Source organism: Pinus tabuliformis, chromosome 7 (assembly GCF_031772625.1).
Source record: "Pinus tabuliformis cultivar Carrire ecotype Pingquan chromosome 7, CPIR1, whole genome shotgun sequence".
NCBI classification, from domain to species: Eukaryota; Viridiplantae; Streptophyta; class Pinopsida; order Pinales; family Pinaceae; genus Pinus; species Pinus tabuliformis.
Genome location: NC_142293.1, coordinates 1,677,417,210 through 1,677,432,091, shown reverse-complemented (window position 1 = coordinate 1,677,432,091; position 14,882 = coordinate 1,677,417,210). Strand labels below are relative to the sequence as shown.

General features: G+C 40.1%; 1 pseudogene across 1 annotated transcript in view; it reads left to right on the top strand.

The window, feature by feature from the left end:
• The first annotated feature begins 299 nt into the window (after positions 1 to 299).
• Positions 300 to 14,882, top strand: part of LOC149254898 (delta-aminolevulinic acid dehydratase, chloroplastic-like) — a 28,476-nt pseudogene continuing 13,893 nt past the window's right edge. The window contains exon 1 of the transcript XR_016267197.1: positions 300 to 529. The product of XR_016267197.1 is annotated as a delta-aminolevulinic acid dehydratase, chloroplastic-like (transcript). The remainder of the gene's footprint in view (positions 530 to 14,882) is intronic.

The window sequence follows — 14,882 nt, the reverse complement described above, 5'->3', positions numbered from 1 at the left end:
ATAAAGGAAGTTGGAAGACTGTAGAGAAAAAAAAGAAAGCTACAACACCAATCTCACCAAGAAAGACGAGGAGCCAGATAATTACAAACTAAAAAAATTATAGGTCCGATAGACCAATTTGGTCTCAATAAATGTTAACCACCACCACCATCATCATCACCACTATTTTTCATTATAAATTTTTATATATATTATCTGACCTACACTCGAAATATAATAATATAGCCCATGGAAATTTTTTTATAGTTTTAGTTTTATAGTGACCAAAGTCGCTATCATGAAAAATATTGATAATAGCGGACCAACCCAGTTGACGCCGGAAGTGTACAAGGTATGGAGTTCTTGATTACTAGCTGGCGCAACAACCTTCGACGGATCTATGACACGTGATTCACATGAATTCTATCTACGGCTACCATCTGTTCTGACCAAATGCCGGAGCTCGGGCTGTCCATCCGCAGAGATACCCTTATCCTCACAATCCTAAATTGAAGTCGCACGAACCCATTTCACAGAAAAGTTCTGCGAGGTACCCATCTATCTATTTCCTACTTTGCTTGTTAATATTTCAATTCATGTTCAACGAGTAAGATCCTTATCTTGAAATCCTAAATTGAACTTGCACAAACCCATTTCATAGAAAAGTTCTGCGTGGTACCTATCTATCTATTTTCTACTTTTCTTGTAAATATTTCAATTCATGGTCGTATATAATTTTGCCAGGTACCAATCTGTCCATCTTTTGCCTTGCTTGTTTATATTTCAATTCATGGCCATATATAGTTTAGCTATTGCCTGTCTCTGTTTTTTAATGAATATTTCTGCAAATGTTTCAACAATCCAAATTTTACAGTGGGGAGATCTTGCTTCTATTTTCCCCTAAAATTGCTTGAAAAAAGTTGGAGCTTTGTAGATCTCACAGATACATTAATTTAGCGAAGGATAATACTTTAGGTCCCTAGTTCTCGATCAGGTGTGAATTATTCAAAATTTGAGAAAACTAATCTGGCGTTAGTTTTCTTCCGAAAATTTATAGCGGTGTTAATTTTATCTAATGCAAACCCCTTTTAACCGGAGAGGGCATGGAGTTTTTTGTAAGCTCATTATTATATCCAGAAGACCTTAGGTTGTTAAGTTGTGATTGAGGTATATCTATTCAGTCAAATTCATCCAGTACTTGCACCATGCCTCAAATGTAGAGAGGACCACATCAACACAGGGATCACCATTAAGAACATGTCTGCATTCTTATCGAACATGTGCTGTTGCATTAACATGACCCACATCTGTCAAACTTATCCACACTTGTACTTTGAGTCACCTCCAAAGAAGACTAACAGCACTGGAACTACAATGAACAGCACCTTTGAATTCTCACAGAGCCAGTGTTGTTGCTTCAATACAACCTGCAGCCATTATATTCACCCAGGATTTTCACCTGGCCTCGCCTGCAAAGAAGATTGCATCAACAGTGGACTGTCATTAGCAGGATGTCTGCATTCTCAAGGATCCAGTGTAGCACCCATTAACTTCACCCAGGTTTGCACCTGGCCTCACCTGCAAAGAAGATTGCAGCAGCACAGGGACCGCCATCAACAACACCTTTGCATTATCATAAAAGCAATGCTGCTGCATTAACACAATCTGCACTTTGAGATTACTTGGTCAGCCTGTTTATCATAACCTTGTGCCAGTCCGGGTTGAACTTGGGTCACCATTGCTGCAAGCGCTCAAGCTTGCCTCTAGACGGATGAAAAACCCAATGTCATCTTTGAAGGAGCATCTGAAAGGTCAAATCTAAACTCTATGAAGGGTTGGTTCTGAAGGTCCAACCATAGCAGTTTTTTCCTTAAGGACTAGGGTGTGTGTATGTATGGATTCTTGGCCTTGTTTGAGATTTTGTACCGTAATTTGATTATTACAAAGTTTTTTTGGTATATTCACTATAAGAAGATTTCGAGTCTTGTCCACATGGTCAAAGAGATTGTCAATATGGTGACAATATATTGGGAATGCCATTGTTTAGCAACAAAGGGTTTTATGCAGAGGTCAAGGTCTGCAAGGTCGTATAGACCTGTGTCCCTAGTTGTAGGGGCACATCCCTGTGTGTCTCCATGGAACTCAATAATGAGAAGAATTGGATGTGGAAGATTTAGGAGGAGATGATAATGATACTTTCAATAATGGAGGAAGGTGCTGCCATTATTGGACCGCAAACAAAGTTGAGATCTTTGCCCTTATATTATTATTAACTTTGGGTCTTGAGTATACTTTTTAAGGTTATTTCTGGGCTTTAGAAGAACCTATTTTTATAAAAATGGGAGCCTGTCTTATTTACAGATTGTAAAGCCAGAAATAAGCTTAACTCACAGTGAAGAATAGGGTTTGCTGGTATCTTGTCAGTGCCGGAATAATCTGCCCGAAGACTTCAACAACAATATTCAATATAATCAATAGCGACATCCAGCAAACCCCAAGCAGGGGAGGAGCATGCTTGCTGGGATTTGAAAGTGGGTCATTGTCACAGTGACCACTCCAAGCTGCCGCTATACCACAGCCTGATGGACCATTAGAAGTATAACCTCTTACTATAACTTGTGTTGCAATGATCTTGAATTATTCCATGCCAAGTCACAAGGTTTGTTGAATTTGAACCTTTGGGTTTGAAATTTGACGAACCTCAGCCTAAAAATTCAATTTGTTGAGGTTCGACTTATAAAATCCGATGGTGATGTAATATACCTCTTAGAGAGATTACCCTTGGGCTGAAATTCTGAGTTAGGGTTTCAATAAACACATGACAGAATTGTATTTTATAACAGTGTTGCAGTACTTCATCAATCTATAAAACAGTGATGATCTTTATTGAATGCACAAGTAGTATAATAAAGAACTCAAGCAACAGTTGATTCCACAAGCAACCACTATAAAGTAGGGCCAATTCAACAAGCAAATAGCAGACTTACTATGCAGTACAAAGATCCACAGTTTCTCAATAGGGATATCAACACAAATGTAATTTCTAGGCTTACAAAATTGTAGCCATCCCTGCTCTATCCATCAATATTTGGGGACACAAATTGCCTTAACCTTAGATTAGCTGATGCCACTCAGCTTATTGCTACAGTCCCCCCGCGATGTGCTGCTTAGGCCCATAACCACCTTGGTTCAACAAGCGGCACCCCTTATGGCCCTGTCTTGGCCTTGTGCTGATTTGGTGCCACAAAATCTCACCAGTTTGCCTTGCACTCGGCCTTATACCCTACGCTGCTACCCTTCACAGTATTCAAATTTCAACCCTTGCTGCTTCAATCCCTAGTCAGTTGTGTTGAGAAATCTAGGGCTTTAAGATTAGGTGATTTCAAGGCATAAACAATAAAGAGACAAGAGACACAAAATGTAGGCTATCAGCCAAGGCCAAAACCTCTCCCACTTGAGAGGAAAACCCAAACAAATTCTTCTTCTTATAGATACTTCAATTAACAAATACCAAGACCAAGACCCTTGACCTATTTACCTCTCCAAGACCAAGTCACAAGGCTTCTTAGCTTAACCTCTTCTTCTTTGAGTCAATGATGGTCAAACTGCTAACTTCGCTCTCCTTCTCGGCTACCCTTCAGATTTCGACCTCCTGCAATTCTCGGCCTATTTCAGAAGCCCTAGTTGCAGCGCATGGGAAGTGTCACCACCAAGATTGTACCCTTGTTCCCTTCGCTTTGGATGAAGACTTCTTTTACTTTAACTCGGCTTCCTTCTTGACTTGTCCTCTTCCCTAATTCGGTTCGTTAAGATGACAGTGATACTCTCGGCTTCTTCTACAGCAGATAATGCCTCTCTTCTTTGCACGTGTGACCAATGATAACCCTAAAACAGATCCAAAAATAACTCGGCTTCTAGTCTCTTCTTCTTCACTTGGATGGAGGCTTCTCTTGTATGATTCGCACTTGCTTCTTACTTCAGATCTTCACCAAAATTCTTGTTATCAAATGGAGGCCGAGCTGCACTATTTATAGTGTTTCGTTCATCAAAATAATCAAAATAACTTTTTACAATGTGTGACATGTCTTCAATACATGACAATGACTCCCTAGACTCTATGACTTGATGACCAACTCTAAAGTCTCACAATGGGAGCCTTAACTAAAATAAAAGTCCTTGCTCATGAAACCCATGAGTCAAGCGTTACAAATAATTTTATTTTCTTCTTTACATCAATTACATAAAATCATAATTACATATGTCATTATGAAGACCGAACCTAGTTACACTTTTCAACACTTCCTCTTAACTAGGGAGGTATTCATAATCCATACAAGGTACTTGGACATTCTCAATCTGAAGAATTCTCATAAGAATAGTCAGATTGGTAACCCATCTGTATAGCATCATATCAACCAACATTGTCACATAGCAAGGCCTTGACTAACAACTCTATCTCTCCACAAGATCAAAGCTCAATGTTGGCGAGACCAATGATGTATAGACACTCTCATCATTGTCTCTCTTGGAACATACCCTACCTGGGTTCTCAAAGTGTGTTCCATCAGGACTATTCTTATCTTGGATTCCCAATCCTCAAAGAATATCGATCCTTCATGACTACTCTTATCTTGGATGCCCTAACTCATCTTCAAAGAGCATCGGATGCCAAATGTTTACCCAATCTTCCATTTTGTCTTCCCAAGTGAAGACAAGAGTGATGTGTCTATCTCTCCCACTCAACTTAGGGAGGAGCCAGGATATATTCATTCCATTGAAGGAATGTACTCATTCCTATGGAAGGAATGTACCTAAGCTCCCTCTTGGCTTAGGAATTTACTTCCAAGTTTCTACCAAGGTAGAACTTGTTTCCAGGCTCCCTCTTAATTAGGGACCTACAACAGCTCTTTAGGTGGAGATTATGGGACAACCCGCTGTTTGAAGAACTCTTCCTCACGATGTCATGAACTTCTTTCTTTATTCAGTAGTCTTCATGTTTTGGGACTTCTTCGTCGGGCACATACCATCCATTCCTTTCATCCATAAGTCAGTCATGTCATTATTCCTTTCATTGGAAAGTGATCCATCAGTTCATATTTGGCCTTCCTTCATGCCATGTTTCCTTAAGGATCTTTCATCCTACTACATGGACATCAGTGGTGGAAGATATCCATAGATCTTCCCTTGGCAACCCCGCATAAGCCCATCCAGATATCATTCAAAAATAAGGAATGAACATTAAATCAAAATTACCTTTGCGATGGTCTTTCATCATGACATCTTCTAGTTCGCATCAACATCCTGCATACACATTGACACATCTCCAAAAGATATATATACTGTCAAGGGTCTCTTTCTTTTTCAGACTTCATCAAAGTCTTCATATCTTTCATGGAGATATCCTAGTCAAATCTCTTGGTCCTCGGATGTTGATTGCCTTTTTCATAGTTGCATATTTCATGATCTCTTCCTTTCTTTCTTCACACATTTCTTTCTAAGAACTTTCAGTGATAGTTCATCCAATTCTTTAACCACCTCGTATTTCATGTGAGGACATATTATGTTAATTTCATCTAGACAATGTGTGACCCATGCCTTCCTGCATTATTTAAGGGGAGGAGATCCTTTTTTTCTTTTGATCATGCCCTTGAGATAGAGCATTTATCGATGTTACTTGCAACCATATGACATGACTCTACAATATCGAATACAAGCATACATACCTCATTTTTCCTTTAGGTCATCTTAGACTTCCTTTCAACAACTTCCTTGATTGAAACAACTTCAATCCCTTGATTTGCTTCACTTCTTTCGTCATCATACCACCATCCCATGAATTCCCACAAGATGGGATTTTTGATGAAACCCTTGCTTCCTTTTGATTGGCGAACCTTCCGATGAAGATTCCAATAGAGGATCTTGAGTATCCTCATCTAGCAAATGTTTCCTTTTGACTGATGTATGATGAGCTTTGTGCTAGATGACCTTTTTCTTCTTTTCCCATAAGTGCCACTTATGCTTCTAATGAGGTTACCAAGAGCTATATCCTTCCATAGACTTCTATTTCAACCATCTTTCATGCTTCTCTATGATGATGTTACAAGCTCTTGATTTTAATGCTTCTATGATGCCATGATGCATCCTATCATTTTCCTTAGTGAATCATGATAGCCATATCTTACAATAGAAAAACTTGAAAACAGGAACTTGAAAAGAACTAGGTGAGGAAGACTATCTCAATCATAGTAGAGATCTCTTACTTCCTCTTTCTTGGACTTCTTCTTTTCAGCTTCCTCCACTTCTTTGGTGATATGGGCTTCTTCTCTACCTCTTTTGTTATTGTCCTTCTTGAGCTTAGGACAATCTCTTTGTAATGCCCATATTCTTGACATCCATAGCATTGAACCTTAGCCAGGTTCTTCTTCTTTTTCTGAGGACCAAATTTCCCAGACTTTCCTCTTTTCTTTGCTATAACATCATATGCTTGATTTTGATCACTGGATCCTACATCAATTTTTGCCTTCAGTCTGGTTTCTTCAATTTTGCATAGTGACCATAGATTCTGGAATGGAGTAGCTTCTTTCTTCCCATAAATGCTTGAAGTAAAGTTACCCCATTCCTCTAGTAGTGCATTTAGTACTACAGTGGTCATCTCCTTGTCAGACATTATTTCTCCCAGATCTTGAAGTTGATCCCTTATTTTAGATATCCTCATAAAGTATGAGGCTATTCCTTCTTCTTTTGATATCCTTAGCTTGTAGAGTTCTTGCCTTAGAGAAATAACTTCACTCGTAGTGCTTACATAAAACAACTCTACCAATTTGTCATATATTTCTTTTGTGGTGTCGAGTTTAGATACATATGGAATGAGAGGATCCTTGATGGGTTCTATGAGAATCCTTTGAGCCCTCATTTCCCTTTTCATAAACTTTGCAAGTGCTTGAGCATCTTCTTTCGCTGGTTTGGTAATAGATCCTTTGAAATGATTCATAACCTCATTTTCAATGAGATTCATATCTGTCCTCTTCTTCCATGCAAGATAGTTTAAAGCCCCAACCAATTTGTTGCTTTCCTTGCAAAAATACGTTTTGACAGATTCAGACATAAATATACTTGTGAAGATGCTTCTTCCACTTGCTGCCTCCTTGAATTTGATGACCAAATAGATGATAGAGAACTTCTCCTTGATGAATATAGATCTCTTCAAGAGTGATCCTTGATTCCACAAAGAAGGAGATCACTTTAGATCCTTTGATGGTGATGTCCTTGATGATGATCAATGATGACTTCTTGATGATGTCTTGATGCTTCTTGGATGATTTTCTTCAATGGTAAGGACCTTGCTTCTATGAGAGAGAGATTGCCTTAGAACTTTTGAAGATGATGACAATGTCCTAGATCTTGCTTCTCTTGGATGAATAGTCTTCAAGAAACTTTGATTTGTAAATCCCTGCAACTTGAGTAGGGTCTTTGTGGTCTTTTGAGGATCCCAAGACTTCTTCTAGTGCAGACATCTTCTTCGTTCTAGAGTTTTGATACTTCTTTGTAGATCTTGACTTTTGCTTTGATATCCTTTGATTCTTGAGTGCTTGTGTGTCCCTTGATGGGATGCCCTTTCCTTGATTTGTCACCTTAGCTCTGATACCATGTTTTGAAATCTAGGGCATTAAGGTTAGGTGATTTCTCTTCTTATGATAATTGCTTGTGACTGCATTTCAATTCTTTAGATTAGGATCTTCTCTTTCTTTAGATTATTATGGTGTTCTTCTTCATTAAACAACTATCAAGGCATAAACAATAAAGAGACAAGAGACACAAAATGTAGGCTATCAGCAAGGGCCAAAACCTCTCCCGAAACAAATACCAAGACCAAGACCCTTGACCTATTTACCTCTCCAAGACCAAGTCACAAGGCTTCTTAGCTTAACCTCTTCTTCTTTGAGTCAACAATTGTCAAACTGCTAACTTCTCTCTCCTTCTTGGCCACCCTTTAGATTTGAAGCTCCTGCAATTCTCAGCCTATTTTAGAAGCCCTAGTTGCAACACGTGGGAAGTGTCACCACCAAGATTGTACGCTTGTTCCCTTTGCTTTGGATGAAGACTTATTTTACTTTAACTCGACTTCCTTCTTGACTTGTCCTCTTCCCTAATTCGGTTCCTTGAGATGACAATGATACTCTCGGCTTCTCCTGCAGCAGATGATGCCTCTCCTCTTCGCACGTGTGACAGATAATAGCCCTAAAACATATCCAAAAATAACTCAGCTTCTAGTCCCTTCTTCTTCACTTTGTTGGAGGCTTCTCTTTCATGATTCGTACTTGCTTCTTACTATAGATCTTCACCGAAATTATCGTTATAAAATGGAGGCCGAGCTGCCCTATTTATAGTGTTTCATTCATCAATATAAGATGACTTGAATAGGTGCCTAGGCCGACATGCCTTTTCTAGAATCCTCCTTAGGCCGACTTGAAGGTGAGCTTGTGACAAGGTCTTGGAGGGTAATTGACATAATCAAAATAACTTTTTACAATGTGTAACATGTCTTCAATACATGACAATGACTCCCTAGACTCTATGACTTGATGACCAACCCTAAAGGCTCACAATGGGAGCCTTAACTAAAATAAAATTCCTTGCTCATGAAACCCATGAGTCAAGCATTACAAATAATTTTATTTTCTTCTTTACATCAATTACATAAAATCATAATTACATATGTCATTATGAAGACCGAACCTAGTTACACTTTTCAACGAGCTGGCACCCTAAAATCTTTCCTTAGACCCTTGCTGCGTCGACCTTCTTTCATTGTATAGAGAGAAGGCGCTATGTTACTATGGATCGTTCCAAGAAGCCTTGACAAAATTATATTGCTCTAATAGCTCGTTGCAATGCACTCAACCCACTGGGCAACCTCCGGGCTTGTTAGTTGGGAGCTCGACTCAGCTAGAAAAGAATAGGTCGAAGTTTCTCTATCTCTTCCGGGTTCCAAACCAAACTGTACAAGCCTCTCTAAGGGCATACAACTTTCTGGATGTATATGATATGATATTCACATATATCTATGAAATAGATTCGAGATGAGAAAGGGCATCTATTGTATTCTCTATGTCTCGATTCTCTACATCCTAGGCCTCTCTATTCCATCATCTTATAATTCACACCTTCGAAATGAGGCAAGGCACTAACCCTTCTCCTTCCAATGAGGTAGGAATTACGTATAGTCTTTGAACGGCCATCATTCCTTCTCTCCCATCCAACGAGGTAGGACTTATTTAGACCCTTCCAATCTAGGGCAAGCACTATTATGATTTTCTCTCTCCCTTCCAGTGAAGTAGGACCAATCCACACCCTTCGAATAAGGTAAGCACTATGACTTGGACCCTTGCTGCGTCGACCCTCCACCAACGACAACCTTAGAACCCTAAGTGTGGCCCCTTAGGCTACTCGCTGCCCTGAATTTAGCCTTATGTCAGTTCACCATTGCAGGAGACTAGAAACCAACCCCCCCTCAGGCAGTTCACTGCCCTTCGTTGCCTTAGACAACCCAATCTGTTGCTCTTTACCAACCCTTGCTACCTCAAGAAATTAGATTTCAGCCACTTGCTACCTTAGAAAGATAGCTTCCGGCCATTTGCTGCCTCGAAAAGATAGATTCCAACCTGAACTCCGTCACTGTAGCAAGAAAAGATGAAAATATTGGGCAGGGTGGAATCTTTCACCAATGAAACCAATCAGAGACAAGGGTCATAGAACCCTCCAGGAGCACTCATCTCAAAATCAAGAAGAACAACAATCCATGATGATCATAATGACTCTCCTCCCTTCTTTATATAGTTTCTCCTTGGGGCTTTTCCCTACTAAATTCAAATTTGAGTGACCTGCAAGTTTCCCTCCATTTTCTTCAATTTAATTTTATTATCTAATGTTAGCCAAGTAACATTAAATAATAATTCTCCCTTTTGAAATGACTATAGCCTGGGGGTTATATAGTCTACTACGTCCTTGGGCAATTAACTCGAAGAGGATATCATAGTCCCCCCTTCCTAACATTGCTTGTCCTCAAGCAATTGCAAATGTGGTTGTTGCAAGGTCTATTCTCCTTCCCACGTGGCATCCTCCTTGGGAAAATCTTTCCACCTCATAAGGTATTCTGAGAGCATCCTGCCCCTTAGAGTCCTCTCTCGGACAACCATGATAACTTCCAAAATCAATACTAATTGTACCTCCTCGTCCAAAGGGAGTAGCTCAACTAAAGTAGTAACCTATTGACCCACTGTCTTCTTGAGGCATGATACATGGAAGACATTGCAGAATTTTCTCCCCTCCGACAACTCCAACTCATAAGCTACTTCACCAATTCGTTTTATTATTTTGTAAGGCCTGTAAAATCTTGGTTTTAGTTTCTCTAAATCACTAATCTTGTGTGAAGATTGTCTATATGGCTGTAATCTTAGGAAAACTAAATCTCCTACTCTACGATGTGCTTGTCTGCACACATCTTTTGCTGGTTTTGGGTGGCCTGCGGGTTCTCCTTAAGGACCTTAAGGATGTCTTGGCTTTCATTTATCTAATCTTTGGCTTTTGGAGCCTTGCTATACCCAAATGCCAAATTGACAAATGATGGAGCATTGTACCCATACAGTGCCTTGAATGGGGTCATCACAATGAATAAATGGTAAGTGGTGTTTTAGCAATGCTCCCCGAGATGTAACCATCTGATCCATGCCCTTTGCTATTCTGACACATAGTTATGCAGATACCCCTCAACCCACTTATTCACAATCTTGGTTTGGCCATTTCTTTTTGGGTGATAACTGGTACTAGGGGTCAACTTTGCGCCCACCATTGAACAACTCCTACCAAAATGCATTGATAAACTTGTTATCCTGATCATTAACTATATTTTTAGACAACGCATGGAGTCTAAATACCTTCATGAAGAACAACTTCGCCACTTGTGCTGCCTTATAATTTAATTTGTTGAAATTACAAAGAAATGTGCGAACTTGGTCAACCCGTCAACTATCACTTAGAAATAATCCTTGCCCTGTGCCTTGGGTACACCTGTGATAAAGTCCATTGATATGCTCTCCCATTTCTGCTTTGGAATTGGCAAGGGCTATAGCAATCCTGCAGGAGTATGCTCGGGCTTGTTTTGCTGACAAGTTATGCACTCCCTTATGTGCCTCAACACATCATCCTTGAGGCCCTTCCAAGAGAACCTTTCTTTGACCTTCTTGTACATTTTGAAGAACCTTTGGTGCCCTGCTAGTGGTGTGTCATGTGCGACCTTCAAGATCTTCTCTTTGAGTGTGGATTTAGGGACCAAGTATAGCTTGCCTTTATAGAAAATGACCCCATATACTATTTTGTACCTATCGTCCTAGATAAGGCTGTCCATTAACTCACAACCAAACTTGTTTTTAAAATCTTATACCAAGAGTTGGACTTTCCAATCTCCTGTGATCTCCATGAGTGAACACATAGTTGGTTTCCTAGAGAGTGTATCAACCACAATGTTCTTCTTTCCCTTATATGTACTCTATCAAAATCATAGGACTGGATCTTACTTACCTAATTTTGTTGTTTTTTTATTCAGGTCCTTTTGTTCCAGGAAGTGCGGTAAGTTGTGATTTGTATTGACCAAAAAATTGCCCCCTACCAAGCACTGTATGAACTTCGCTAAAGCATGCATGATGGCGAACATCTCTTTGTTGTAGATGGAATAGAGCTTCTCTAGATCTTTGAGTTTCTGGATTTTGAAGGCTATTAGGTGTTTATTTTGCATCAACACAACTCCTATCCCCTCACCCAAAGCATCACATTCCAATACGAAGGCCTGGCTGAAGTCAGGAAGTGCCAACACCAGGCATGAGCTCATCACCTCTTTGAGCTTGTTAAATGCCCTCTCTGACTCCTTTGTCCATTGAAATGCCCCTTTCTTTGTTAATTCTATCAATGGTGCGTCTAACTGAGAGAATCCCTTAATGAATCACCTGTAGTGGCTGCAAATCCCAAAGAATCCCTACAACTTGGTAAGGTTCCTAGGTGTGGGCCAATCCAGTATGGCCTGTATCTTCTCCTGATGTACTTGTAGTGCCTGCACACTGATCACGTGGCCCAAATAAAGGATCTCGGTCATCCCAAACTCACACTTTGATGCCTTGGCATAAAGTGACTGCTCCTTCATAATACCCAAAATCTCATCCAAATGTCCCAAATGCTCCTCCCATGTTTTGTTGTATATGAGGAGGTCATCAAAGAATACCAATAAGAACTTCCTCAACTGTTTGTTGAAGATGTGATTCATGCATGACTGAAAGGTGGCCGGTGCATTGGTCAACCCAAATGGCATGACCAAAAATTCAAAATGCCCATAGTGGCACTTGAAGGTTGTCTTATGCACATCCTTCTCTCAGACTCAGATCTAATGATAACCTGATCGAAGATCAATCTTTGAGAAATACACTGCTCCATGTAACTCATCTAATAGCTCATCAATCCTTGGGATGAGGTACCTGTTTTTGATGGTCTTCTTGTTCAAGGCTCGATAGTCAATGCACATCCTCTAGGTACCATCTTTTTTCTTCACCAAAACTACTGATGAAGCGAATGGACTCAAACTAGGTCTAATGTGGCCCATGGATAACAATTCTTTGATGAATTTTTTTATCTCATCCTTGAATTTCTTTGGATGCCTATAGGGTGTGGTATTGGTGATCACTAGTATGGCCCCTTCCTCTAGCTCTATGGTGTGCTCAAAACCCCTGTCAGGGGGTCTCCCTAGAGGAATCTCTCCAAAAACTTAGTCATGCTTATTCAACAATAACTGAATATTTGCCTGATACTGTTGGCTACTATTTGACGACTTCTGACTTGTAATTAGACATTCTTCTGCGCAAGCTATATCTCCATGCCTGAATATAGCCTCCATTCTCTTAGCTGATACAGTTCGAGGAGCACCATTGGACATACCCTACAACATTACCTTAGTGCCATTTGAGGCCCCAAATTCTATCTCCATTACCTAGTAGTTTATTGAGAACTTCCCCAATGAATATAACTGTATAACCACTGTACCCCCAATACATCATTGGTGTCTTCAAGATCCACTACAAAGAAGCCATTAGTAAATGTGTAATTGCCTACTGTCACATTCAAGTGTGGAACCTTCTTTGTGCATGTCATGTTGTACCCATCAACCACCACAAAGTTAAAGACCTCAAACTCTTTTGTGGAAATACCTCTTTGCCACTAAGGTTGCATCGATGAAGTTGTGAGTTTCCCCCCATCAACCGAGGATGTGATTCATTGTCCTTGTATGACCCCCTTGATCCTGAAGGTGTGGTATCCAGGGACTCTAGAATGAGTGGCAATAGTACCACCTCAAATCCCCATACAAGGCCTCTCATCCCCTTTAGCTCCCTCATGGGACTGCTCTCCCTCTGAACTGCTAGGCTCACTGCTTGGTGTTGGCCTTATATCTTCTTCATTGTCATTGTCTGGCAACACCTCAATATAGTGGACCTCACCCTTGCCCAAGCATTTGTGACTTAGTTCCCATGGTTCCTTGCAACTGAAGCAAAGTTTCTTCCTTCTCAGTTTGGTTCGAGTCTCGTCTTCCATCACGTCCTTCCTAACTTGCTACTTCTCAAATGACCTCTTATCTATGTTCTTCTGAGTGATGAATGGTTTGGATGGAAATTTAGCCTTAGGTATTGTGTCCTCCATGCCTTGTGTCCTAGTGATGGCATCTTGTAAGGTTGTGGTTTTAAAGGCCTTGACCCAACGATGTAGTGGTTCGACTAAACCTTTTGCGAAGAGCGCGATCAACGTTTGTTTAGATATGTTTGTCACCATAACAACTACTCACTGAAATTCTAAAATGTAGGCATTTGGGGTTCTGGTCTGCTGGAGCTGTGCTAGCTCCCCGAAGTGTATCTCTGGATCCTTTTTGTCAAATCGTCTATCAACCTTTATGTGAAGTCGATGTAAGAAGTGATGTTGGAATGCCCCAGGGTGATCAATTCATGTTACCACCAATCATGAGCTTGTCCTTCCAAATGCATGGTGGCGAATTTGATGGTCTTTGTGTTAGAATTTCACCTACAAGCTAGTTTTCTCTTGTAGGACTTTCGTCAAACACTTAGCCAATACTTTGATTTCAGTCTCCAATAAAAAATTCATAGTTAATGCATTAAACTTAAACACATCCAATCTGATTTTATGAGTTGAAATACACATGACTAAATCAGACTTTTAACAGCTGAAAATGAATAGTAGACAACACACATTTGACACAAGGATTTTTTGGCAAAGCCCCTGGAAAAACCTCGAAGGGAAAACCAGTGAAAGAGAGAAATTTATTTCTTATCTGAGAATTTATTATAGCATTAAATGACAACAAACAACCAACTTATCTCCCAGATTTCATGCTCATAACTCCTTGGGAAAAATGCTATTGCTATTCCTTAAAATTTGTGCCAGCAACCCCTCAATTTCAGTGCTTGGCATACCTCATTTTCTGTGCCAAATCTTCCTAGAAAAGTGTGCCAATCTCAACTCTGCATATCCCTTGAAATTTGTGTTGTTCAAGCCTTGCTTTTCCTACCCAGATCTGCCCAAATTTTTGTGCCTCAGCCTCCTCTAAATTCACGCCAACTGCACAAGTTTCTCTTGAAATTTGTAGTGGGTCCCTTGAAGCTCACACTTGTTTGCAACTCAAAAAACTCCTTGTCCACTGCCTCGAATTTCGTGCCTATCCACTGCCTCTGAATTCGTACCAGCAAAGTGTTCCCTTCTCTGCTTATGAATGTGTGCCCTCCTTGCTATACCAACTGCTGTAATACTCTTCCTTTTGTTGAACTTCTCCCTTGGCTATCTTTCTTCGCTTCTCCAAA